At 39.0% G+C, this 23,711-nt stretch overlaps 1 protein-coding gene across 1 annotated transcript in view; it reads left to right on the top strand.

The window, feature by feature from the left end:
- LOC310825373 (uncharacterized protein) overlaps nucleotides 1-23,711 on the top strand; it is a 105,471-nt gene that overhangs the window by 69,139 nt on the left and 12,621 nt on the right. The window contains exons 5-8 of the mRNA XM_083698834.1: nucleotides 2,231-2,439; nucleotides 3,600-3,710; nucleotides 4,392-4,522; nucleotides 15,922-15,991. The gene's annotated coding sequence lies outside the window, so the exon portion shown is untranslated. The remainder of the gene's footprint in view (nucleotides 1-2,230; nucleotides 2,440-3,599; nucleotides 3,711-4,391; nucleotides 4,523-15,921; nucleotides 15,992-23,711) is intronic.

Below are 23,711 nucleotides of genomic sequence, written 5' to 3'. Positions count from 1 at the left end.
ATTATCTGGATCTATTGGATGTTCTCCAAGCCATTCAGATACCTGAGAATTTACTCGGTTTGAGTTACATATTTGTTTCCATAAATATGACACTCGCTCTATGCAGTGATTTCATAATGAGCCCTGGAAAAATACACCATGCTTTCATGTGCAATGCCGTGCTAATGGGGAAAAATAGGCATCTGGTACCTGTCGATTCTTTCCCTCCATCATTGCTACATTTCTTTGGACAGCTCTCTCTCTCTCGCTCCCATTCTCTTTGGCAATCTAGGGGTGAAACTTTTCGTTCCAGGAAAACAGCTTGAATGGTTCTACAGCAGCATGATTGGTCTCCTGTGTAATTTTGGAACTTCCCTCTATAAAGACTTCCTTTCTCCCTCTCTCTGTACTTGTTCCTTTCCCTTTATTGTCTTTTTCCATCTCCTACGTTATAGTTTTGAATTTCAACTTTTTTAAGGTTTTGGAAGCATTTCCTTAAATTTCCATTCATTTTGAGGGTTTTCTAGGTCGTTTTGGCCCCTTAACCACTTTAATTCTGAAACAGTCACCAAACATATTAGTTCATGTTGCATTGTATGTACACATATTGTTTATATTGCAAATTGTAAGACAAAACCGGGTTGGGGGGTAATTTTGCACAACAGCTGTTTCAAAACTTTTGCAGCTGGGTCATTATTACTTTAGTTTGGAAAATGAAGGGTGTAGGTCAACTTGGGATTGTGTGTGTGTTTATATCTAAATGCTCCAGATGTAAGCTTCCTTGGATTTTTAGAAAAATAAGTCTAGAAACATTTTAAATAAATAAAAAGGATGTTCTAAAAATAGTAGAATTTTATACTTGCATGGCTGAACTAGTTTTCTCCTGGCATTTTAAATGCAAGGCAAAATGCAGGTCATAACCAATTTCCACAAGTGTTTTGACTTTAGCCTCAAGAATAGAGATGGGTTGCATACTTTTTATGACAACTTTAGAAAGAACCAAGTAAATTGCTTGCCTCATAATCCTTAAAGTGCAGCAACATAGCTAGCAGTACCAGGCATGAAAGGCTTACAGAAAAAATACTTTGATTCCGAGATATGAATGATCGCTGCTAGCAATGACTAGTCAGAGTGGAGTTTCACAGTGTGTGTTTACTGTAACTCCTCTACAAGTGCTAATAGTACTTGAAAAAGTGAGATAAATTTTGCATTGCTCTGTAAAATCATCCTAGTCAGGGAAAGCACTTATATCCAATTTTTGAAATGTAACTCTCAGCATGCTGTTTTCTATCAAACTGTGATATTGGGTGATAACAAAAGTTTCTTTATGTTCCACATGCTTATTTTTTTGTGTGTTCTTGAATTTAAATGACCCAGAATCTGCTGAATAGTTATTTTATTTTCATGACACGTCTTGCAGTAAGGATTCAACCATTTCCCATAGTTATCCAATTTTTTTTGGTCCGCTGTTTTAAATTGATGTATTTAGTATTTTTCAAGAGTGACAGTGAAATGTTAACTATCACTTAACTTACATTTATTTAGAAGGGAGCCTTCCTGTAACAAGATTACGGTAGAATTTAGGTGCCTGTTCCACTTGTTGGAGTCCATAGGCTGTCAGACTAGTTAAGATGGAAGGTGCCTACAGAGATGACTTGAATGAAAGCCAACTGTTTCTGTGGGCCCAATTAAGACTACCCAACTGTAAAACACAGCCCTCTGGGTAGAGTTGGATTGCTCATTTTGGGAGCGGGTGGGGGGGAGCAAAGGGAATACCTAGTGTCATGGTTAAAAGGGAATTGTCTTAATGTTCAAGGGTTCTACCTAATCTCCTAAATTTTAAGTATGTATTATTAATAAGGTTAGCACTGATGTCCCTCAGTGCAGGTTTACATATGCACCACTGCCTGAACCTGAAGCCCCGGTAACAGTTCTTGAGATATGGATGTGCTCTTGGTCCCAAATCAATCTTGTCATTCCTCAGAAAGCAATGAAAGATAATAAGTACTATTCACCTGATTGCCTTCCTGCTCTGAGACAGCTGGTGACGCTTGTCTTCCTGATAACCAGGACTTTCAGATCTAAGGCAGGGATAAAGAAAAGCCGGGAGCTTGCTGAATCTAAATTTGACAGTCGATGGCAGTGTAGAGGGGTCAGGAGGGATAGAATCTCTGACACGTATAAGAAAGGAACAAAATTTATCTGCTCTGGTTCCAATGATTAGATGTCTCGTTGTCTGGCTTTCTTATAGTGGATGATTGATCGTGCCCGCCAGCTGCCTAATATCATAATTAACAAAGTTGCTACCGTGTCTGAGAAGTTTAATCGAAAAAAATTGCCAGCAGTATGATGCCATTGTCGCCCACAAAGATCACAAGCGTGGCAGAGTCGACTTTTGGACTAATGGAGCTGCAGAACTATGTGGCTGGAATGAGAAGCACTGCACCTGAATGGCTAATGGTATGTCTGTTTTTTCCACAACTGCATTTCCGCTCTTCGTTTTCCTTTTGTGCAATCTAAGAAAGCATGAATTTTTATTTCAGGATGTCATGGGGTACCTACATTAATATTTGATGTTTCTTTATCTTTGTTTATTATCTGCATAACAAGTTTTAAATATCTTGCCTTTGTTAATTATTGTGCCAAACATTATTTAAATCAGCTGTGAATGTGGTAATTGCTGCTATGGTTTAGAGTCTCCCCCCCCCCCTTTTTCTAGCTGCTAATAGGTTCTCTAAGGTTTTTCCTCTTTTTGCCTGCATATATCTTTAAATGTATGATGCATAGCCTAGACCTCCTGGTATTATGCTAAGGAATGTTGTTAAAATATACACGTTTATGTATCTCCTTATGCATATAGAGGTAACAATACATGGTTAACAATCTTGACTCCAAATACCTCAAACCGTTTAAGAAATAATCACATATCACAGTTCTTTATTTGAAATATTTATGTGTTTTATGGGTAAAAAATTGCTTTGCAGATCTCTTTCTTCTTTGCAGTTGTATTTTCTTCCCTCTTTGTGAGCGGTATTTGCTCACATAGTTGTCCCCAGAGTACATGTTGCTATTGCCAAGCTAACATATGACTCTGAATATTGACATTGATGGTTCTGTGTATGCGCCCTGCAAAACAAAACAACAAAAAAACAGAAAGAAAGAGAAATAAAATTGTTGAAAAATAAAGACAAAGGAAACACTACTGGATTTATGAAACAGGACATGAAAACTTGAAATAAGAAAACATTGTATATAAAGCCTGCATACTTTACCACTATTTTCATTTAATAAAGCCCATGGCATAAAAGGCTTGTTGAGAATTATAGAAGAAATTGTACATTTTAATAAAATTTGAAAATAGTTTCTACTGCAGTAGCTATTGTGGTAGGTTGTCATTCTGATCACAGAAATATCTCTGAAAATATTCTATTTCACACTGGGCTCCCCCCCTCCCCGGTTACAGTATGTCTGTCATTTGCAGATTGTAAAATATATTAAAACATTATTGATCCCATTGTATATTCACTAAGACTTTTAAGGATGATTCAGTAAGTATTTCATATTGGTATTTTATACTGTCTGGTCAAATTTAGTGATGATTTATTTTTTTTAATTCCTAGAAAAAGAAAAACAGCAGTGGCGGCTGATATTCTTCCTTTACTCAGGATATTGTTCTGAACTGAAATACTATTTCTTGATCTGAAATGTGCTTTCCACATCATCAGTTATAGGTAAAAATGTTAACCTTGCCTGGCATTTTTATTGTTCACCATTGGTTTTTAAAAACTCAATAGTTTTCTTGGAAACAAAGAATGGTGTAAATATAGAAGTGAAAAAAACACCCAGATTAGTGATGCAAATTTCATACAGAAGGAAAGATTATGCTACTAGAACAAGTATATTGTTGTTTTAATCAGCACTCCCATAATAATTCATGTAATTGAGACTTAGGGCATTGTTAGAACTCAGCTGGAGAACCAAATGTCTATATGGATTACAGGAGGAAATGCTAAAGCAATGTCACAGCAGATGTGTCTGGCTTTTAACAGGATTAATTCCTGGGATATGTAGCAATGAACTGCTTGTAATAGTTTCAGAGGAACTAATAATTTTGAGAAATATGTTAATAGCAAATGTGCTAATATAAAGGGCTAGAAGATTAGAGATGCATTCTTTTGCACTGAAATAAGAATATAATAAATGTCTCCCAGGTGACTCAGGCTACAGCAATTTTTATTGGAGATTAAAGCTTGATGGACCTTTGCTCGGGTGATTAACCCTTCAGAAATTAAAACCTAGTGCTAAAGTATTCAGTCCAATTTAAATGCAAACAGAGGGAAAAAAAGGTTATCATTCAAGTTTTTAAAAACCTTTTAATTTTCTTTTTCCTCCTCCCCTATGTCATTGAGAAGATAGGCTAGTAAAAAGGAACATGATTTAGTTTGGACAAAGCTGTTCAAATGGCAAAATCGCTTTCCAGAATCCAGAGAAGAATATTCTTCAAAGGAATTTCAGACATAAACGTGAGCCTGAGATGAGACAGGTAGGACAGTAAACATTATCTGTTTAATATCTCTTAATATCAAGTTTAATTAGACTGTGTTCTTGCAAGTTGATTAACACTGGTAATTAATTTATTAATGTTGCAGCCTAGCATAGAAGATGTTTCAAGAGCTTAACTTATACGAAGTATAAAAGTCTGCTTTTAAAGCTGACAAACTATTATGGAACATGTTGAGTCCATTAATTCACAGAGGCCTAAAAATAACATCTACACACTTTTCCAGTTTAAGGGAAAGGATTTTAGGATAGTTTTATAATAAACTTTTAGAATAGTCCTTGCTAGCAGTCATATACCACTGATGATATTCAGTTGGATTAAACAGAATAGATCCATTGGTTTCAATAGGTTTATGCATCTTTGAACTAATGTTTGTAATCACTTGTGTTATCTTTCTGTGATTCTGCATAGGTTATACAATGGCATTGACAATATGGCATTACTTCATTCTAATTGAACTGCCGAAATATTTTGGAATTCCTAGCTTCATTCCATATGAAATTGAAGTTTCTTTGCAATATTTATGTTCAATGTATTTATTTGTTAGCTTGTTTATTATATTTGCAGGCATCAGCTTTCGTTTCTTCTTATAAACTTTCATGAGTCATTTTGGGATTTGATTTAGCATTTCCCACGGATTAAAGAAAAAAATCATAAAATGGCATGGAAAGGAAATATGGAATATTCACTTCACTAATGTCCAAAATGTTGATGAAATGTCTTAATTTCAAATTCATTATAAAATCTTTATTGTTTATAAAAAAAATAAACTAAAAGCAGAGTGAAAAATAGGCTCATTATGTAATAGAAATCAGTGGTTTAAGAGTATGGTAATAAAACACAGATTTGGGGTACATATGTTTTAAGCATTATAATGCAGAATTTGACTGCTGAATCCCTTCTGGTATTATTATTATTATTATTATTATTATTATTATTATTATTATTAGTTCACCTGCTATGACATAGGAAAAAACAAGATGAGTTGAGGCTGCAATCCTATATTTACTTACCACACAGCGACTCTACTTCTGTCTAGACATGCACATGATGTGCTGTATTCTACTAATTCTCAAACTGGTTTTTGTGTGCACTTCCTTGAAGCATGTTTCTCCACATCCTCCTATATTCTATACTGACACCTCAAGAATCTTGTTAGCATCATTTTGCATATGGATCTGCCATATTGCACCTGACCAGCAGGATAGTATAGAGGAGGCACCTTTTCATAGTTCTCTTTGGGACTTGGCTATACAGCTGCAAATAAAAAGTTTTAAGTGTGCTTTAAGTGCAATATACAATATGACACTAGATGGCGATGGTGAGTCTTATGGAAAATTCACTGTATTTTTTTAAAAAACGCTTTTTTCAAAAAAGCATTTTCAGAACAGTTTTTATATGTGTGTAGATTCCTCCCAAATTAACTCGTTTTGCATCCTGCAGCTAGTGTGGTGAATCTAGTCTGCAGGTGTTAGTGTGTATACATAAGACAGGATGCAAAGCTCCCCGACTAATTTGCATGCAAAACAAGCAGACAAAAACCCACTGCCAGTCTCTCCAGTGTGGACTAGCAAAAATTTTCTTGAGCCTTTTCAGAGTCACTACTGCGCCTTTAACTAGAAACTTCCTCATTGGAGTGTCTGACACAAACTGTTTCCTGTTCATTGTGGCATAGCATAGCTGGTTAACTAGTTCTTCACCAACAATGGGAGTTTTAAATTGCAGGTTTTTTTCCATTTCTTTAATTTTCTTTCATTTCCTTTTGACTGTGAATAGTGTCATTTTATTTATTTATTTTTAAAAAGTGGAAGCTTGAGGAATTGTACAATTATGGGAAATTAAGAGGCAATGCATCACTAAAGTCACAAAAGGCAACTTCTAATTAAAATGCCAGGTGAAGTTTGCTGAGTGGAGCTTACTCTAATAATAATAATACTCCACCCATCTGGCTGGGTTTCCCCAGCCACTCTGGGTGTCTTACAGCAGATCTAAAACATAGTAAAATAGTAAACATTAAATGGATACAGACCATTAAAATGATACAGACCATGGCGATGCCCATTTCCAGAAACTATAACACTAATGTAGGAGTTAGGTAAGGGACGCGGGTGGTGCTGTGGGTTAAACCACAGAGCCTAGGACTTGCCGATCAGAAGGTCGGCAGTTCGAATCCCCGCAACCGGGTGAGCTCCCGTTGCTTGGTCCCTGCTCCTGCCAACCTAGCAGTTCAAAAGCACGTCAAGTGCAAGTAGATAAATAGGTACTGCTCCGGCTGGAAGTTAAACGGCGTTTCCGTGTGCTGCTCTGGTTCGCCAGAAGCGGCTTAGTCATGCTGACCACATGACTTGGAAGCTGTACACCAGCTCCCTCGGCCAATAAAACAAGATGAGCGCCGCAACCCCAGAGTCGGCCACAACTGGACCTAACGGTCAGGGGTCCCTTTACCTTTAGGAGTTAGGTGGAGCCACAATTTTAGTTCTACTTCTACAAATGATTGCAGAAAAGCAATGTTAAGGGCTCCAGTATGGAATAGGTCTAGGTGAGAAACCAACTACAGTACCTGAAATCTAATTTACTGATTATTATTATTTTTAACAGGAGAAAACGTGTAACAATGCTAGCGCATGAGTTTGTGAGAGGCTTCCACAACTTCCAAATAAAGGCAGGGAATTAAATGCTGCTCTTGCAGTAAAAAGGCCCCGTGGCCATAGAGCAGAAAGTGTAAATTTTGTTTTTGATTTGTAAGGCGCCTTCTCACACCCTTGGGTTAGGTCAGAGTGGATTTGTTGCTATGGCCAGAGTGTGTGGGTGGAATTTGGGAAGGATACAGTTGGGACTGGTGGAATGTAATCTGCTATATGAGACGGGGGCCTCAACCAGTGTTGAGAAACACTGGTCTATATCCTCCAGCATACCTGTACAATTAATGAGTCTTTTGTTGAATAGCAGATGGAAAGAAGCTTATGTCCTTTATATATGAGAGTGCAAAGTTAAGAACCTGCTTCCTTTTCTATCCTGCTGGCTCACAAAGGTTAGAAACAGCACTGGTGAGCCAAGTTAAATTCTGGCGTAACATTCACTGCATAGTTAAGAGTTCCTATCTTTTATTTTTTTTATGTATGTTATTAAAATTGTAATAAATATGCAATCTCCTGTCCTATTCAATTTATTTCTCTCTTTCATCAAAGATGAGTTCCCACTGACTCTGTGAAGATAGTGAAGTCCTAGGCATTGTAGTGGAGAAATTAAGGAGCCTGAGGCGGCAGCAACATCCTACCTAGCCCTTTCATTTACACTTAAAACACCCTCCGGGGGGGGGGGACCTTTTTATGGGACCCCATGAAAAAAAGTGAAAATGATGAAAACTAAACTTGGTGTGGAGTTCGTTCAGTTGGATGACCTTGAAAAGGAAAAAAAGGAAAGGAAAAGTAAACCCTTTCAGGACACAAAACACACACACTTTGAGACCTAGATTAACCCCAGTGTTTGAACTAAGCAATGCACATGCTTAATGGTCTCTTAACTATATTCTCCTCAACATTTATAACCATTCTATTTTCCTTTTGGATTTTTATATATATTACTAATTGCTACCTGCCAGCTTTGCCTCTCTGCTTTTCAATTTACCATGTAAACTCCCTTAATATATGTTGAAATGTTTGCACAAACTAAAATAATACACCTGTTCTGTCAAATGCCTCAGACAATCACATCTAGATTAGAGGCTTGCAAAAACATGCATTTAAAATTTGACAATGCATGCACAGAATTTAACCACGTATAACATAGCATTCCAAGCTGTTTATTCAACTATAATTTGTTTTACTATGAAGGAGCCATTTGGCTTTGCTAATGGTGTATATATCTAGCATTAATGCATCTTCTCTTGAACGTTGCTATTATTTCCACATTTTAAACTGAAGAAAGAGATGAAACAGTAAATACTGAATACAGTGGTACCTCAGGTTAAGTACTTAATTCATTCTGGAGATCTGTTCTTAACCTGAAACTGTTCTTAACCTGAAGCACCACTTTAGCTAATGGGGCCTCCTGCTGCTGCCGTGCCACCGGAGCAAGATTTCTGTTCTCATCCTGAAGCAAAGTTCTTAACCTGAGGTACTATTTCTGGGGTAGCAGAGTCTGTAACCTGAAGTATATGTAACCTGAAGTGTATGTAACCCAAGGTACCACTGTATAGATATATCTCATGCTTTCTACATGTGTATGAAACTTTCTGCCTAGCAGTTTATCACCTCATTTCAAAAACTATACTGCAGTTCCTAAATAATTATAAATTGTGAGGTCCACAAGCTGCTACAAGTGTTTAACTTCTAGAGTTCCAGGCAAGGAAATACTGGAAGGGCATGGCAATAAAAAGGCTTTGGAAGATCGTTACCTGTCAAAGTCCACATCCTGATAGCTGGCTTCTTTCCTCATCAATATGAAGAATATTGGCTTGCTTTGGAACCTCAGGCCCATGAACTGGTTTAAAGGGCAAGCTGGGTCTATTTCAGTACTTCTGAACAAAAAATATAAAAAGAGCCTTGCTGGGTCAGTCCTAAAGCTTAGCGAATCCAATCTCCTGATTCTCACAGTGGCCAGCCAGGTTTTTTGTGAGACGTCCACAAGGATGATATGTTGACAACAGCCTTCTCTTGCTCCTGTAATTGGCCCCTATTCATAGACACGCCATCTCTGATCATAGATGTAGCAGGTAGCTATCATGACTGGTAACCATTGATATCTTCCATGAATGTACTTGCCTACACTCCCTTTAAATGCTACCTAAATAGTGGCCTGAGGTAGACCAAACCTGGAAAAGGCATAGGAAAAATAAAGTTTTGGAAGAGGATCAATTGCCCAAGTCTATATCTTGAAGTTTGCCTTCTTTCTTCTTCAATGTGAGGAATACTGGTTTGCTGTGCAATTGCCTCAAGTCCTGATTTAAGGGACAAGTATGAAGGAACTGAAAAGATATCAGAGCAGTTTACAACAATTATATAGGCAATAAAAAGAACATCAGAACTAAAAACACAGTTCACTAACTATTTCAGCAAGACTGTGGAAGAATTCAGTCCTTGTATGGCCTCTTAGCCCTAAAAATCACTGGATCCTTAGGGATCCTTATGGCGCATCATGGGGTGCAAAATGTATTGTCAGAGACCCCAGAGAACCAAATAAATTAGCAGGGTCTTTTGTTTGAAGCCCCTTGCTTATGGGAATGTACCAGCAAACTAACAGCAAAGATGGTGCATGTGCATATTAAGGAGTTCTGACTGGCATTCTAGGGTGACCTTAAATAGTTATGCAGGAGAAGAAATATAAGCAGGATAATCATCTGAGTTGGTATGCAACTAAGTTTTACTCAGATAGACCCATCAGAATTAAACTACCTACCCTTACTTTTATTTGTTTACACAATTGATATATTGCTACAATGGTTTCCAAGCAATATCTAAACAACATCATGTTCATTAATTTCAGTGGGTCCCCTCTAAGTAAAACTTTGTTGAATACCATACACTGTGTGGTAGTGCTGCAGGACTGAACATGAGGAAACCTCTCAATTTTCAGAAATGCATTCACAAGTTATAATCTGTCAGCCAAGAGATTACGAATTAAACTGCTTGGCTAGAAATGGTTTTTATTGCAAGTGCCGTAACTTTATAATTTATGGGTTTTATATGGCAAATGCTAGTAATATGGCAAATGCTAATAAACCCTCATATGTAGGATTTAATTTTATAAGGGTAATACATGTTCCACAGCACTGCTACTTCTAGATAAGAAGTTGTGTGACCTTCACATGTACATTGTCACATAAGGTTCATGTGGAGGAGCCCAGCAGGTGGCAGGCTTCCCATCACAGTTATGCACAAAAAACCAGACACATCTGTGTTCAACACATAAGACTTTGGACATGCAGAGTTCAGATAGAGGTTTCTCTTTCTCTCTCCTCATAAAATAAACTTTCAGATATGATTGTGGCTGGAATATTTAAGCATCTCAGTCAGAAGACCTTTTTTTAAACCCAGCTAGCTTTAATTTGATTTCTTTAGATACAGTACTTAATCTTTCCTGAAAACATGATATAGTAGTAAATTAATGGTTTGCTGACCATTTCATACAGTGCTGTGATATGAATTATCAGTAGACAGGGCAACAGTTATCCTGTTGTTGTTGTTGTTGTTGCTGCTGCTGCAGTTAAACAGATATTCTGACATTTAAATGGTTTATTAGAGACTCAAGTGAGTTCAAAGTGAATCCTGGCAATTTAAAAACTTTTTCCTCATCTCTTTTTGTGCAAGAGATGAGGCCCCTTCACAAGTATGCATGCAGTGCCAGCTGAAGTCCACCCACTAGGAACAAAGGTTTCAAAATTCTTGCTGCATCACTTGGATGCCAATTTCTGCTTTTGGTCACCCTGCTACATCAATGGGCTAGCTATATACACGTGTGTAGTAGCTGCTTTCCCTATTGTGCAGTACTGAAGCCTCGTAATTGGATTGGAAAGACCCATGTGATTATTCATGGCCACAACTTCCTCTATCCACAAGTGTATTCACATTGACCCCAAGGAAGCACCCGTCTCCACAGCTGAGGTGTCTTCATTTGCATGGATATATGGAGATAAAAGAAGTTCAAAATTCAATGCAGGGACAAGAAAATAGCAGAAAGGACCTGAGACAGTGGAGGAGGCTGCAATACCTTGGAATTCTTTGGTGTGTAGAGAAAGGTTGTCTGTTCAGATAACAACCCTGAATCAACCATCTGTCAAACCTTTTTGAGTACACACAATAACACAAATGTGTAAAGGAGGATACTGTATTCCATAAATATTCTGTTTCACTGGTTTGAATTAGTTTCATACTGCCTGTTCCAGAAAATGAATAATAGTAGCATGCATATATATATATATATATATATATATATATATATATAAGAAAAAAATCAATGTTGGGTTATATTGGTTTGTTTTGAGAACATGAATTTGCCATGGGTAGGTAGACTGATAGATTTATTTTAGACATCTGTAAAAAACACATCAATAATACCCTTTGTAAAGTTTTCCCATGGAATTCCTGCTGCAACATGACAAAGGCATTTGTCAACGAGAATTGCATCGCTTTTTTCATTCCACCCCCCCCCCCCACTGTCGCCCTTTTTTGGGAAAAGAGGACACAAATTTAGTCACGGTGCAATTTGTTAAAAAATCTACATGTAATATTAAAAACGTCATTGCTAGAAGTTAAGTGAATGGTTAAAGGCCACGATCCAGAGCGTGCGTTTTGCATCTGCCAAGCTGTTCTCTTGTTTGCTTCCCTCCTTCCTCCCTCCCACCATGCTGCAGCTTTGTCTGTGGATAAGCATCTATGGTTTAATGGAAAATTATATTTGGCATCATGTGGTTGCCTAGGTACTTTCATTAACAAATAAAATAGGAGAATTTTAATGAGATGCACTGATATCAAAGTTCCAGTTACAGATACTAGCTCATACCAAGAACTGACTTAGTTGGTCTTTAAGGTGCTACTGGAAGGATTTTTTTTTGTTTTGATATCAAAGTGTTTGCCGCCTAGCCACATTAGATATATGATTTGCTGTCATGATAATGAGTTGCATATTAACTTTGTTTTATTGACTTTATAATGATGTATGACTGTGGGGAGGATGACAGATAGGGCACAGGATTGTTGTGGGGGTAAATCTAGCTTTATTGGCCGACAGTTTCCGGGTCATGTGGCCAGCATGACTAAGCCGCTTCTGGCAAATCAGAGCAGCACACAGAAACGACGGAGCGGTATCTAGTTCTCTACTTGCACTTTGCACTTTGATGTGTTTTCGAACTGCTAGGTTTAACCCACAGCGCCACCTGCGTCCCTTGCTCTACTGTAATACCCTATTAATAAAAAGTGGCTCTTTAATAGATCTTGCTTTACTGTTTGCTTCTTCAAAAATACCGTAAAATAGGTCTATAGTCTCCCTGGCTGAAATGGAATAGGGCAGATTGGAGCAATAATAAATTTATTTGATGGGCTTACAAATGAATGACCTGATCTTGTCGCCTCTTAATCAACCATGCGATGCACTCATAAGATAAAGGCGCTGCTTTTATCTCTGACAGAAACTGCAGAGTGTAGTATAGTGTAGGAATGTCAAATTAGGACTGCAGAAAGCCAGGTTCAAATCTCCGCTCCAGCATGAATCCTCCTGAGTGACCTTGTTTCAGTTTTTAAACCTAACTTATTGTAGAGTTGTCTGAGAAGTGGCTAGCCGCATACACCGCTCTGAGCTCCCTGGATGAAGGGGGGGGGGAAACGTAAAAAATAATGTAGCATTGATGGCTGGACAGTGGCCTAATGATGACAGCATGCACGGCTATTGCATATTGTTTGTGGTGATGGGTAAGAGATTCAGGAGAGACAGGGTCACAGGCAGATCTGCTATTTGTATAGTGAAATATAGGGAATCTGTTTCAGTTTCATGTCAGTTTTCCGTGAGGTTAAGCATTATTCCATTCTCTCCTGTTCTATGCAGATTAAAAGAAACAACTCATGAAAAATAGCATTTAAATTGTATGCAGTTCTCTCCCTGATATACCAGTTTAGTAGGCTCTTTCTCCTAAAATATAATTTTTCTGCTTTTCTATGCATTATTCCCTAAAATATGCATGTTGTGTGCGTTTCCCCCCAAAATGAGTATTTTTCTATTTGTTTTTGAACCAATACTACATCAAAACATTGGGAGATGTTCTGTCCTGATCCACGTATAAATTTAGGAGCTGTGAATTGTGTTTTAAAATGTATTCCTACATCATAGTGGCTGCCTCCAGTCCACCTCTCCTATACGCTGTCACCTTTTGGGTAACTATAGTCTAGTAAAGGACCAACTGTCAAAGCATTTCTCCTGTGTTCCATTGCTCCCTTCCTGTTCTGCTCCTTGTGAGTTTGGACTGGGGAAAGAGTGGGGAGGGGGGGGCTTGGTTTCTCAAGCTCAAGGGAGTCACCATAAAGTCCTGTCCCCAATCTACATGACCTTGTCCTATGGCATCAGATTCAGTGGGCTCTTTCAAGCCACACAATGGTTCCTTGATCACTGATGGGAAACCCATCTGGCTCCTTAGCTAGTGACAATCCAAATCAATTTTGTGACCACTGTTGGATTCCATGGTCATGACAACTCCACACTCCTCTAAGACATGTCCCTTTTTTCCTTTAATAGTCTTTAATCCTTAATGATATGAATTGAAATACAAGATAGGTGACACCTGGCTTGAGAGCAGTACATGTGAAAAGGATCTAGGAGTCTTGGTTGACCACAAACTTGACATGAGCCAACAGTGTGATGCGGCAGCTAAAAAAGCCAATGCAATTCTGGGCTGCATCAATAGGAGTATAGCATCTAGATCAAGGGAAGAAATAGTGCCACTGTATTCTGCTCTGGTCAGACCTCACCTGGAGTACTGTCCAGTTCTGGGCACCACAGTTCAAGAAGGACACTGACAAACTGGAACGTGTCCAGAGGAGGGCAACCAAAATGGTCAAAGGCCTGGAAACGATGCCTTATGAGGAACGGCTAAGGGAGCTGGGCATGTTTAGCCTAAAGAAGAGGAGGTTAAGGGGTGATATGATAGCCATGTTCAAATATATAAAAGGATGTCACATAGAGGAGGGAGAAAGGTTGTTTTCTGCTGCTCCAGAGAAGCGGACACGGAGCAATGGATCCAAACTACAAGAAAGAAGATTCCACCTAAACATTAGGAAGAACTTCCTGACAGTAAGAGCTGTTCGACAGTGGAATTTGCTGCCAAGGAGTGTGGTGGAGTCTCCTTCTTTGGAGGTCTTTAAGCAGAGGCTTGACAACCATATGTCAGGAGTGCTCTGATGGTGTTTCCTGCTTGGCAGGGGGTTGGACTCGATGGCCCTTGTGATCTCTACCAACTCTATGATTCTATGTTCTTCATGCTTATTATGGAGCTGCAGCTGTACCCTGCACTGCAGAGTTATACTCAATATATAACTCAGTGTTCTTCTTTACCTTTTCCCAAATGGTTTCCTTCATTTCGTCCCATGTACTTTTAAGTGGACTAAGGATGGAAAACTTAAAGAGAATCTTTTAAAATAATGAAACATGTTTATATTCATGCAAATAATCGGTGCTTTGTGAATAGTATTTCCCCCCCCCCTCCAAAATTGCCATAGTAAATTTTACCAGCAAAGACCACGTTGATATCTGTTTGTAGATACATTAACCTTGAATGTTCTTTAGTGGGAATCCATCAAAAAATATTGAGGGGTCTAATTATATTTATATGCATACAGTTTCGGAAAATACAGGTCAATTAATTGCTGAGATTTAATTTAGATATTTTTCACTGAATCTGAAATTCATGTTCATTTTGGCTAAATTACCCTTGTTTCTTCATCTTATTTGCAAAAAAGGAAAGAAAAGACTTCTGCTTATTGAACTATTACTACAGGATCCAGCTTCCCCCCTAAATTACACACTTTTTGCATAAATGTGCCTAATTACCTGAATTCAGTTTTGATTAGCAGTGTTAATTGATGCAGCTGTGGATGGGATCTGTTTACCTAAATTACCATGTGCAAACAGCAATACGTCTGAAAGTGAATATGCTGAACTGAAAATACTAATTAGCTGAGACAGATTGTTATTCAAGTCACATCTCAGGGCCTTTTTAATGAAAGCCTGGATATGTCAGGGCTTTATGATATGCAGACAGAAATCTCTATATTACATATGATTTCCTAAAGTTAATTCATGAGAGCAGATGGGAAGTCGTTTGGGTTTCTTGTGATTTACTTCTAGTGTTAAATATCAATATTGTGCTTTATTGACAACATAGACATTGTTTTGGAACTCCCTGCTTAAAAAATCATAGTGAATACTATGACAACAAAACCAGAATTTATATTTTGAAGCTAGCATGGCAGTGCTCAGATCTTCCAAGAGTTCTGATTACTAGGAGTACTTTGCACTAAGTACATTAGTGTGTCACCTGGAAGATGTTCATGGGACCAAGAAAAGTGCTCCTATATCTTTCAGGGGCATGAAGATCTGATTAAGGAATAGCGTAAGAAAGGGATAGACAAAACTGTTAATTTCAGTTTCTCTCTCCTCTTTCTCCCAGTCTTAAGTTTACTTTGCCACATTTCTGAATCAAGTTTGTGATTTTTTTCCTCTGAAAAGGCTATCCTTTTAGGACACATTTCTACTGTTATACAGACTTTTATGCAGTTTCCTAGTATCCACATGTTTGCAAGCAATTTTTTCCTAATATAATCATTTTTGTATATTTGAATCCAAAAATATATGCATTTTATACACTCATTCTGTACACATTTTTTTTTCTTTTTTAGAAGATCACAAAATTCATGATGTGAATTTTACAGGATCACTCATTTCATGTACTGTTTGGGGAAATGCAAGGTAGGTAGGTTCAAATTAAAATGTGACCAAACAGAATTTCTTCCCCATCCTTAGCACCATGACTATGAATCTGAAAAACAGAGACTGACTAGTAATCTCATTACCCTCTGGTTACATATCTTCCTGGCCTTAGACACAATAGTTTAAGTGCTGTCTTGAGTTCATTCTGAGCTCATTTTATTTAGGTTTCCCAGCCATGACCAGAGATTGCTGATGGACAGAAGGTTGACTCCAGGACTAAAGTGGCTTTGGGCAAAGTGTACTTTGTTGGTTAGTCCTTGTGGCTTTACCTGGCTAAATTGTCAGCACTCTGAGATCTGTCCTTTACTCTTAGTGCACTAGGAGGGTCCAGGACAGGTAGCAGTGGGCCTTACTAGGCTTCTGAGACCTTGGCAGTTCCCCAAGGATAAAAGACCTGCTGGTGTGGTTGTAATATTAAACCATAGTCTAGTGTAAAGTAAAAGTAAAGGTACCCCTGACCATTAGGTCCAGTCGTGGCCAACTTTGGGGTTGCTGCACTCATCTCGCTTTATTGGCCGAGGGAACAGGCGTACAGCTTCTGGATCATGTGGCCAGCATGACTAAGCCGCTTCTGGTGAACCAAAGCAGCGCACGGAAACGCCGTTTACCTTCCCGCCAGAGTGGTACCTATTTATCTACTTGCACTTTGACATGCTTTCGAACTGCTAGGTTGGCAGGAGCAGGGACCGAGCAACGGGAGCTCACCCCGTCACAGGGATTCAAACCGCTGACCTTCTGATCGGCAAGTCCTAGGCTTTGTGGTTTAACCCGCAGCGCCACCCGCGTCCCATGAACGTCACTCTCATACTTTCCCTGTTCTCTCTCCTCTCTGCTGTGACTTCAAGAAGCAGATTGGAAGCATTTTCTTCCTTTTAAAACAAATCTCAGTTTATCCCCAGGGCTTGACACCTGTGGAAGAAAATACTTTGCCTCTTTCATAAAAAAAATATATATATGAAATTTGGCTGCTCTTCCTGCCAAATCAGCTGCGTAGGACAACTGCCCCAACCTTTTATATGAAAAGCTTACATCTTTGAATGACCGTGTTGTATATATTTTTGAAAATCTGAGTTGGCTGTAAGGGTGTGAAGATTAATGTGTTCTGTTGCTGAGAAAGTGGCTAGAGAGATGTCCCTGCCTCCCTCATAATATTGGAATTTGAGGTTCTCCGATGAAGCTGACTAGTAGAAGATTCAGGATGAAAAAGGAGGAAGTGCTTCTGCACATTGTTAAATTATGGAATTTGCTCCACAAAGATATGGTGATAGCCCACAACATAGAATGCTTTAAATGGGGTTAAACAAATTCATGGAAGCTGCTATGATGGGCTGTAGACTATCTCCAGGATGAGCTGTAGTGTGCCTCTGAATATGACTGGAGAGCATCAGTGGGAGAAGGCATTTGTGCTCATTTTTGCTTGTGAGCTTCCTTTAGGCACCTGGCTAGGATGCTTTACTAAAAAGCCCTTTGGTCCAGCAGGGCTGTTCTTGTGTTCCTTAAGAGTGAGTTGCAGCGGCGAGAACAGATTTAACCAGATGGATTCTGGCTGAAATTCTTGCTCTGCCACAACCTTCTCTCAGTCCAACCTACAGGGTCGTTGTAAGGCCACAATGGGAGAACTCTGTACATTGCTCTGAGATAACCAAATAGGCAGAGTAGGCACTGGCCTATGGGCCCCATGCCTTTTAGGGGTCCTGCAACAACAAATCAAAATAATATTGACTTGATCTTGAAATAAAATTATAATCAAGCTTTCTTAGTTCAGTGTTATCCCACTAGAGCACACACATGAGAGGGGCCCAAGATTCCGACTACCTAGGGGTCTCCACAGGGTTTAAACCAGCACTGGAAAGGGTAAGTTAAAATTGTAATCAATAAAAACCCACTGCATTGTGGTGACAGAGATATTATGTCATTTTTTGTTTGCCAACCCTGCTTTGTCAGACTTAAGCTACACAAACCACTTTATTATGTGGTGGAATCATTTGTGGGCTGCACCATTTTAGACTGTTGGTGAGGCATTGTGCTTTTGAATGCTCATCCTCCTCAAAGAAAGTCCTCTCATACGTAGAAAACTTGTATGGCAGAGATAAGTCTAGCCGTAACTCTTTATGGTTTTCTTTGTGCAGAGAATTTTTCTTTTAAAAAAATACAGTTCTGTAATTCCCTCACCTGTACAGCCTAAAGTGTAACTACTAGGAATGTTTGTACATGATAAGGTGTTTGTACAGACTGAGAATTATACAAACATTACCAGGAATTGCCTATTTGTGCAATACATGGTTGCAGCACTCTTAAGACACTTGAAGAAAGAGTTGAATCCTAATCACGTTTACTCAGAAGGAAATCCCATGCAGTTTAATAGGATTACTTCATAAATGTTGTTAGGATTTGAGCCTAAGGATTACATATCAGTCTAACAACAAAATGCAGCATCAATGTCTTATAGGTGAGAAAATGATGGGATAACATGAAAATATCAAGGTCAAATAGTAACAATCTTGCAGCATATTTTTTTTAAACTTGCTTATAAGACCTTTAGGGCAAGAATGATGCCTGTCTTTGTGCAATGCAAAGCACAACAGCTCCAGTGAGCCCCCTCACAGTCTCTTGGTGCTACTGAAATATAAGTATTAAATAATTCAAGACTAATAAAGATAGGAAACTGCAGAGCTAGAGGGAAGCAACTCTGCAGCTAAAGCTGAACAGAGGTTGATAAAATATTGGACCTTGTTTTAGTGATATCAGCAGAAGAAGCCGTAATGCTGTGTGTTTCTGTGAAAACCATGCGGCAAAAGTATTGTCAGGAAACTTTCCAACGCATAAGGGATTTTAGAGGTCTGATCCTCAAGATATGGCTTATGTCAGTTCTAGATCCTACAGGGCTCGCAGTGTCACAGCAAGATCAACAACCATTCTTATTTCTCCTCTGCAGACACAAGGCTGATTTCCTCATTATGTCTTGATCAGTTAAACTCACTAGAAAATTATGTTAATATATCAGTTTCATATCATATACATGTCATTTGTGTTGAAAGAAGCTGGTAATCATCACATTTGGAGGAGGTCCAGATTGTAATATTTCCTTCTTCACAGAACCTCAAGCAGAAGTATATTGTTGCATGACACCCAATCTCTGGACAATGCAAGATTCCAGGGGTTCCAGGGCTCCTTTGAAGGGTTTGGTTTCCTTGGAATGAGGGGCAGTTGAGATTGTGGTATCTTTATGATACATGGTTTGTTTACACAAATACACAACCTGAGCCTACAATAGAGGGGCTTGCAGCATTGACACCCCAAAAAGTTTTTGCTTTTCTCACAGTTGCAGGATCGATTCAAACAGGAATTGGGCACAGCTCTGTCTCTCCCAGCTGCCCATCCTGCAACTTGCTGCTTCTTGCTTCTAGCTCTCACACACAACTCCCAACTCTGTCTTTCTAACTACCAGTGAGTTCAGGGCAGGGGCCCCCTCCATTTTCTCTTTGGCACAGAGCCACTTCCTTTGTTTCCTCAATAGCCCATCCATAGAAAGCCATTTCCCCACCAGGAAGCTAGCTTGGCTCTTCCAGGATTGAATCTCTCCTGTATCCAGGAATTAGAAGGGGCCTCAAGCATACAGCCTACCCTTGTCCCCAAACTCACAACAATATTTAAGAGTATTTAAACTAATTATGTCTAAGGACATTTGTTGAAAGCTGCTTCTTAAATGAATTTAGATTTAAGCCCCTAATTAAAAGAAAAACTAAATAATAGAATCATATAGAATTGTGGGGCTGGACGAGACCCCGAGGATCGTAGCCTCTGGACCAGGAGGAGACAAGCTTGCTCTGTCTTCCCTTTAGATATTTGAAGATGGCTATCATAGCTCCTCTTTACCAAGCTAAATATACCCAACTCCCTCAACCATTCTTAATAAGGCTTGGTTTTCACATCCTTGGTCATCTTAGACACCCTCCTCTGTACACATTCTAACTTGATAATATCCTTCTTAACGTGTGGTGTCCAGAACTGGACACAATATTCCAAGTGTGGTCAGAATAAAGTGGGACTGTTCCTTCTGTTGATGCAGCCTAGAATAGCATTAGCTTCTTTTCTTTTCTTTTCTTTTCTTTTCTTTTCTTTTCTTTTCTGCTTCTTCATCACATTGTTGACTCGTGTTAATCTTGTGGTCTACTAAGACTCTGAGATTCTTTTCATATGTACTACTAACAAGCCAGGTGCTCCCATCTTATATTTGTGCAGCTGGTTCTTCCTGCCTAAATGTAGAACTTTACATTTGTCTCTATTGAAATTCATTTATGTAGTGTGCAAGGTAGATGCTATAAACTCCTGAGATTAGTCAAAAGATGGGAAATGGTATGTGTCTATCCCTCTCCAGTAAATTTTTAAACAATTACTGCCAACCATTATTAAACCTTTTCTATCAACCATTGTTATCATAGTCGCCTGTTGTGATATTTTCATGTTGAATAGATACACAATTTGGATTTGCATTGCTAAATTGTGTAAACAGCCATCCGGTCTCCCAGAAGTTGAGAGTCCTTAAGAACAATTGCTCCCCCTCGGGTATTTGTAATGTGTGTTAAAGAAATACATAAGGGAAGGTGTAGCATGAGCATGAGAGCTCTGCCTGCTCAACATTTTTATCAGCTATGAGTTAAAGAGGAACCTTCTAAAGCCAGGAACCTCTGCAGTCATGGAAGCCACCCAAAAAATCAGGGTTCTAAAACACTTGAGTTGATAAATGACAGAGCAGCAGAGCCAGTGCATTCATCTGCATTGTGTGCTATCCTGGTATGTTAAATTAACAAACATTAGTAATGCCTGTAGAAGTGTAGTAGCTACTGCCAATCTGGAAAAGCAATAAGAAAAGAGAGGTCCATATTGTCATAGGGATTAGGATTTACTGGCGCTTGTTTCGCATGACAGTTGATCTTGCAAGCAGATTTAGATCAGAAGTGATATTCTTGGGAATTGACAAAGTGGCATGTTGAGCACACTGATTTGGCATGTATCTATGTGCAATAGGAGCCCTGGGGAAATGAGCACCTGCATTTAGTCATTTTCAAAATGAAATATTGATGTGGGGCGCATAAATTCAAAGATTGTATCCTCAGAGCTGAAATGTCTTTGAAAATCTGGTACCTTCTGACAAGTAGAGGTTGACTCATATTGGAATGCTAGAATCGCACCCCACCCAATTGTTATTTATTTTTGACATTTATACCCTGTCTTTCTATAAAATAGTCAGTTTGGTGTAGGTTGTGTAGCTTTGCTGATCTTGTTTGCATTTCCTTTTCACCCACAAATGTAGGCTTCATGCCTATGCTCCTATGCTGGAAGTATGTTTCATTGAAGCCAATGTGACTTCTGAGTATAAGATTGTGCCGTAAGTCTTCTAGTACTGTATTTGCTCTTTTGGTTGTATTCTTGAAATTTGTCTACCAGGATTGTGGAGGTGCTTAGAAGTCTAATCTTGAAAAGTATTTGATGGGATAAAATATTAGCACCCCCCTTTAAAACAACGTTGATTGTTTTATCTAAGGTTTATATTCTGGTTCAGATTTGCAAGCACTAATCACTCAAACGAAATGCTAAAATAAGCTACTATGATTTGTGAAGGACAAAGAATTCTTTACACCTTTTTTCTCTTTTAAAGGTGATGAAATATTAATCAGATTCTGCTGCAGCACATACAAAATTTAATCGCATTGTTCCCAAACCTCATTTTTGAAAGCTTATTCTCATGATATTATTGCCTGGAGCTAAATCAATGTTCACATGAGAGATTTGGTAAAATGAAACTTGTATATACAATAGATTCACAAGGCTTTTCTATTTTTATTATCTGCCTCCAAATATCTCTCATTTTTTCTTAGTGGGAAGCTGGCTCTAATGCATAAACATTGCAGTTAGCAAGTGAACCATACATTTTCCAGAGCCCCCTTAACTGTCTAGTTTCTTTTTAAAGGGTTGAAATAAAAAAGCTATGCTTCTAAGCAGTTTTGTGAATATTTTAATGAGCACTTTTAGAAATGATCAAGCCTGGATATATTCTCAGTAATATAATGCATGTCAGCTCGTCCCAAATAATGTCTGGTTGTAATTTTAATGAAACTTCCAGCTATTTATTATCCTATCTATAGGCTATTAACAACCCAATACATAAGTCACAGAACCAAATGAGATATCCAGTGGCTAACACAGTTAGGCCTGTAAATCAGGAGGAGTCACTCAAAACTGAGCTGCGTTCTTAAAACATCTTTATCTGTACTATAAAGAGCTGTGTTTATCTGGGTGGTGGGGAGCTGCTGGCAGTAATTGGCTGAGCTGCTGTGATGTCATGGGAAATTCCAGTTGCTGAAGGAATAAAGATATGAGTTTTGCCATAGTTATTCACATTCGGGAAACTCTTCTTAAACCATTGTACATGAGGTCACCATGCACAGAACCACAAAACAGAACCACAAGATTATTAAATGGGACTGGATATTTTGATTGTATTATGCCAGTGACTTAACAACTGCACTAGTTCCATATCCATTTACAAACCCAGAGCTGGTCTAAATCAATGTAGCTTTGAATGGCTTACGACCAGGTTGTGGTTTGAGGACCCGAACCCCGTGCAGTGGAATGAAACACAAGGACACATGATATAAGGTTAATGGGCAAGAAAAGGCCACAACTTTATTGATTACAGCAAGTGAAAAGGTATTGGCTTAGGCATTGGATTACGTCAGCTGACTCCACCCATTTGGAGAGGGGTGAGTCTAAAAAACAAAGGGGGTTTATTCACTAGTAGGTGGAGCCTGTTGATGCTAATCCAACTATAAGCTCTCCCCTGATGTCACCGAGGGTTGTGCCATGGCCTCCCACCAAGCAGGCATCGGAGAGAATACACGACTGCCGGATTCCTTTAACGGAATACCCAAAAATTGAAGGCGCAGGCGATGGCCACACCTAGCCCTTCGACACCACAACACATTATTCCAATGCCTAACCTACCCACCAATACCACGAAAGTTGTGACGATTGCTACGAGGTAGGCGAAAAAACCAAAAACTCACGACGGGACGACAAAAGGTGAGGGCTGGAGGCTGGCACCGCAGCAATTTAGGCTGCTGTACATGCCCCCTTGAAGGCACCTGGTTGGGTGCCTGGCCGAGGGTGTGGGCGCCAGCCAGGTGAGTGGGAGGCAGGGGGCAAACGCCCCCTGCTTGAGGCGGAGTCCGGCTCCCGGCCACAACCACTCCCCTCTCTTCCAGGGAGGAGAGTCTTTACCTGAAAGATTGCCTCCTCTTGCAGATGCCTTCCTGAACCTTAACAGTCCCTTTGGAGATCCTGCTTCCAACATATAACGTGAAGTGACTATTAAGCAAAGGGCCTTTTCCATATGGGGCTCTGTCTTTGGAATCACCTCACCAAGAAGAAGTTCATCTGGTGGCTTCTTTCTGATGCCAGGTGAAGACCTTTTTATTCACCAAGGCTTTTGTGTTAAATCCAGAAGATTGTTTTGTGCTGTCTCTGTTGTGACAGAGCTGTCTTTTATAATTTATTGTTTTCATAGTGATAATTTTTGTTATTTGAAAGAAAAAACATGTTAAAAACTTCTTTAAATGTGACATTTTGTGTAGATTTGTTTTATTAAATAGCACATTTATGTGGGAATGGGATAGAGCAGACTGATAGGTGAACACTT

The sequence above is a fragment of the Podarcis gaigeae genome (assembly GCF_964106915.1).
Source record: "Podarcis gaigeae genome assembly, chromosome: 10".
NCBI classification, from domain to species: Eukaryota; Metazoa; Chordata; class Lepidosauria; order Squamata; family Lacertidae; genus Podarcis; species Podarcis gaigeae.
This window is presented reverse-complemented; position numbering and strand designations above follow the sequence as displayed.